Here is a 5361-nt window from a genome sequence, read left to right on the forward strand (position 1 = left end):
TTTCTCAAACTGGCAACCTGTCACTAGTGGAGTCCCCCAGGGATCGATATTGGGCCCAATGTTATTCAACATCTTTATAAGTGATCTGCATAACGGCATCAAGTGTAGCCTGATGAAGTTTGCTGATGACACCAAGTTGAGCGGGGAAGTAGACACTCCAGCAGGGTGTGCTGCAGGTCCCCTACAGTGCTCTGCAGGGAGATCTGGATAGGCTGGAGGAGTGGGCCAGCAAGAACCTTATGAAGTTCAACAAGGAGAAGTGTAAGGTCCTGCACCTGGGAAAACATAATCCAGGAGTGCAGCACAGCCTGGGATCCGCCTGGCTGGGGAGCATCTCTGTGGAAAGGGACCCGGGGGTCCCTGGTGGACAGAAAGCTCAACATGAGCGAACAGTGGCTGCTGCGGCCGAGAAGGCCAACAGGATGCTGGGTTGCATCAAAAAGGGCATTGGCAACAGACAGAAAGAAGTCATCATCCCGCTCTACTCAGCGCTTGTCAGGCCACACCTGGAGCTCTGTGTCCAGTTCCGGTCCCCGCTGTACAAAGAGGATGTGGCCAGGCTGGAAGGGGTCCAAGAGGGGCCACCAGGATGATCAGAGGCAGTCTGGGAAGCTGCCATATGAGGATGGGCTGGGAGAGCTGGGTTTGTTCAGCCTTGAGAAAAGGAGGCTCAGAGGGGATCTCATCCCCGTGTACCAGGACTTCAGGGGTGGCTACAAAGAAGATGGAGACTCCTATTTCACACGGAGTCATGTGGAGAGGACAAGGGGGAATGGACACAAGTTGCTCTTAGGGACATTCCAATTGGCCACCAGAGAGAAATTTTTCACACTGAGGACAGTCACCATTGGAATAATCTCCCCAGGGAAGTGGTTGACTCGGACATGTTGGACACCTTCAAGAGTCGTCTGGACAGGGTACTGGGCCATCTTGTCTAGGACTGGGCTCTTCCCAGAAAGGTTGGACTAGATGATCGCTGAGGTCCCTTCCAACCTGGGATTCTGTGATTTTGTTTGTTGCTGTGATTTTGCATTAATTGTACCGAAAGGTTTTCTTGCCAAGCAGCTCCACTGATTAAAGAGATAGGACTGCAAACCAGAAAGGTCTTAGTCCCCATTCTGCCTCCGCAGTCTAAGTTTCAAAGGTCCCTGGGCTTCACAAGTCCAGGCTTGTCCTGGTGCTTTCTTTACTCGAGAGTAGTGGATCCAGGGCGTCTCTTCCTTGATGGTGATTGCCGTGGAGGTGGTCAGAAGAACCTGGTAGGGTCCGTCCCACTTCTTTCGCAGAAGATCACCTGGAAAAGTCTGATCATAAACCCAGTCCCCCAGGCTCAAAAGGGTGGACCGGATGGATCTAGGACAGCTCTAGTACATATCCTCTCTGGGTCCACAGGCATCCTCACCGGGGAACTCTCTGATTGGCCTTGAGCTCCCGATCCTACCTCATTTGGAGACAGGCCGCTTTCTGCACACTTTCCACTAACTGATCCACCATACCTGTTATGGCCAGGGGATCTCCCTTCTCCAAAGGGTTCAGCCCTCCTGCCCAATATGCGGCCCGCTGGGTTAATCACCGGGGGGCTCAGCGATTACCTGTAGTTAGGAACATACTTGGAACCCAATAGCCTTCTGCCTCTTTCTCTGACAGCAACCGTCCATCCCCGCCCGACGGGGACACTCTCCGCACATATTCTCTGTCCAGTTCCTCCGCACACCTTGCAAAGACTTTATTCAACTTTACTACTTCAGTTGCTGTAAATGGGACTTCTTTGGTAAGAACTTGAGGACGGTCATCATTGTTGTCCTCCTACAAATGCTCTCTTTTAACCAGCGGATACATGGGAGGGAGGCTTTCTACGGTTTGCCTTGCCTTCTGCAAGTCTCCCTGAGGGTAAATTTGCCATAGCCCCTTTTCCAAAAGCTTCACCTCTACCTCCACCGGTGTATCTGCTTCCCTCAAAAGTTGGTTCCTCAATTGTTCCTTCAGTATGGCATTTTGATCCCTTTCCTCCTTCAACAACTGGTTATTTTCCTCCAATTGCTCCTGCAGTGACCTTATGACCGTCTGCAGCGAGTCTAATGCGGCATCGGCTTGACAAAGCCTCTGTTTCGTATCTTCCAACACCGCTGCCAGACTCGCTCCCAGTACCGCGCAAGTGATAGCTTTTCCTTTGCCTGATCTTCTTTCTGCAGCACCCTTAACCTGCCTACTACGCTCTGCGGTGGAAACCAATGATTATTTATGCCCAGCCCTGTCCCTGGAGTGAGGGGCGAGATCGGTGCGCCTCCAAAAGATCATATAGCTTATCAATCCCTTCGGCCGGCAAAGAGGCATAATTGTGGGCATCGCCGGCCTTCTGAGGGCACACCTTATCTAACACACGCCTCCATCCCTGGAGACGTCAGCTGCTCCTCGACACGCTCACCTGTGGCACACAGAGCCCCAGCAGACCCACACGCCCACCCATGGGACACACCCTCCCAGCAGTCACAGATGCTCAGCCATGGCACACGACACCAGGGGACACGCAGCAGGCGAATGGGGTCACCAGGGTGTGCAATAATCGCTGGAAGTGACTTACAAATTAGACTTCTCTTTTCAAAAAAGGTACAGCAGGGAAGAAGCTTTCAGGGTGCAGCACAGCTGACATGTGCCAAATCCATTCCACGCAAGATCCCCAGTAACCTCTAGGTGTCGGCAGTTCCAGGAGAACTTGCTCTACTGACCCTAAGAGCTGTGCGGAGGGTGGAGAGGAGCGGAGTCACCGTGGCCAGGCTCCGTGATAAATGGGAACTCGAGGTACCATGGAGCCGGTAGACTGCACATTTGCCACCCTGAGCCAACAGTCAGTCGTGCTTTTCACAAAATGCTGTCCTTTTGGTGAACTTTGCTCATTCTAATACCAAATCACACCTCCATCCCAAAAGCCACCCTGCTCTAAGGTACAACCACCCGTCGCTGGGCACACGCTTGGAATTTTTCTAGTCCACGCCTTTAAAAGCAAAGTGGGGAAATTTTACACCAATCCTAAGAACGGTATGTACGACTAGAGTCACTCCAGCTCCACCTGAAAGGTCAAAATGAGTATAACATAGTTGAAGAGAAAGGGGGTGTTAGGGAAGACAGCATCGCGTACCACTCGGGCTTCTGGGAGCAGTCGACGGGCTGAGCCTCTCTTCCCCTGCCCTGGCACGCCTTTGCGTAAGCTTTGAACACTTGGTGATACCAACTGTTTCTCCAGGAAAACTTAGAAACCTCTCGATAGAGTCCCTTTAAATCTCCAGTGCATTCCAACTGCTTCCTATTTGCTTAACGCACCTGTAGCCTAGCAGTGTTATGCATTTTCTTGGTATTTCTGTGTGCCTTGTAACCAGCAGATTTATCACCGGAAATGCAAAGAACCTGTGTATCTGTTGCTTTAATCAATCGTACTATTCGTTAAGCTAGCCGTGATGGTTCTCCCTGAAAGCCAGGGGCCTGGGCATCTGCCCAATTAGGTACTAACAACTACCCTGATGGAGGTTAACGTCAACAATCCTGAGGAAATAAACGGTTGACCAAGTCTGAGACAAAGACCGGACTTAGCCGCACCTAGACACCTCTAGGAGAAGGAGTTTAGGAAAGAAGGGGGTCCTGCCTGAACCTCGGGACTCCACGGTAGCGTCTCTCCCTAGCCACTCCTCAGACTCTTCCTATTAATGCAACAACAAGGGGACGCACACCCCTCATGCAATCATTGCAGCTTTATTGAGGGAGCCACGAGTGCAGTGGTGCGGGGGCGCAGAGGCAGTGGTGCCCGGGGCTCTCGGGGGCACCGGCTCCGCAGACGCCCAGCGCCGGGCTCAGCTCAGCGGCAGCGCCTGCATGTGCCACGCAGCCACCGGCGCCCTCCAGAGCGGCGGCTGCGTGCCCCGGCCCGGCGCCGGCTACCCCTGGAAGGGCATCTGCGAGCCCCAGGCCGGCGCCGCCTCTTCCCATCCCGGCGGGCAGGCCGGCTCTGGCAGCGGCGCAGGGTGCTGCGTCGTTGCCGGCGCTGGGTACGGGTCCTGCTTCGCCGGGGACGGGCCATGCTGGCCACCCTGTCCTGCCGAGGACTGTGCCTCCGTGCCCCTGTCCCGCTTTTATAGAGGTGCCGGGGCGAGGCCCTTTGTGACATGGACACATTACAGGGCCAACATCAGCGCTGGCATCACAATGTCCCCACGATGATGCCCTACCACACACGGGCTCCGTGGCTACTGGCCGGCCGCAGCCCGCGGGAGGGGGGCGCCTGCCCCGCACCGGCACCAGCCCCGCGTCAACACCTCTGAAGCCAGGCAAAATCGCAGAGTAACTCAAGAGTCAATTTGTCCGAGTACTGAGGAGGTATTCTTTATTGCAGCACTGCGTGCTTAGGGGATCGCTCCTCCCAAGGCACACCAAGCGGTGAGTGCAGCCTGCCTATACACAAGCATGGGATACACATTTCACATATTTCTGGGAGATCTAGTACATGGTTGTGACTCTTGCGGGAATTGAGGGTTCCACCTTCTTCTCTTCCTTTTATGGTATTTCTGCCCTCCTGCTAATTTGGTTCGATGGGATTTTTTTCCTCATCATTGTCTTCCCCAAGGGTCGTAGCTTCATCCCATCACACTCTTGCATTTACTCAAATTTCATAGCATCCAATACAACCTTACCAACCACCACCCCTCCCCTTCCCATCCTTTGACAAGATACACAAATATCATTCCCTTAGTCTATGGACCTTCCCTGTAAAATGTCCGTTAAAACGTCCATTGAGTTCACCTAATCCATGTCTCTGGGCTCCATCTGTTGTATCAGTCTTTCAGGGTGGGAGAGATGGTGTGTGTGGCGTTGGGTTACTGCGTACCAAGTCAGTCATCGTCCCATCACTGCTGCACTTTACTTGTTTCACAGTTTATCTTCCATGGCTTGGGAGGCTCGTACTCTGATATCATTGCTACAACACAGAGGTGACACACAATATTATATAGCAGTTCGCATTGCGCCATTCAGTTCATTGCCTGTTTTCGCCCAAAATCAAATCCCCTTGAGGCACACGTCGGACTTCTCCGTCCTCCCGCATCACCCACCAAGTGCACCCAGGTCCTCGAGCAAAAGCAATCCCACGAACGGCTTTGCCTTTGCCGGAGGCAGGAAGGACCCAGACTGTGTTGCCCAGCGTACTTTTTGCGTGCGCTACAGGGCCTCCATCCCCTCCCACAGGATGTAGGATTTCTGACTGGGCAGGGCCAGCTCGCCTGGCAGATCCCCTCGTGTTGACTAACCACGTGGCTTTTGCCAAATGTGCACCCCAGGGCCTGAATGTCCCACCCCTCATTGCTCTCAGCGTAGTTT

The sequence above is a fragment of the Phalacrocorax aristotelis genome, unplaced genomic scaffold (assembly GCF_949628215.1).
Source record: "Phalacrocorax aristotelis unplaced genomic scaffold, bGulAri2.1 scaffold_312, whole genome shotgun sequence".
In the NCBI taxonomy this organism is placed as follows: Eukaryota; Metazoa; Chordata; class Aves; order Suliformes; family Phalacrocoracidae; genus Phalacrocorax; species Phalacrocorax aristotelis.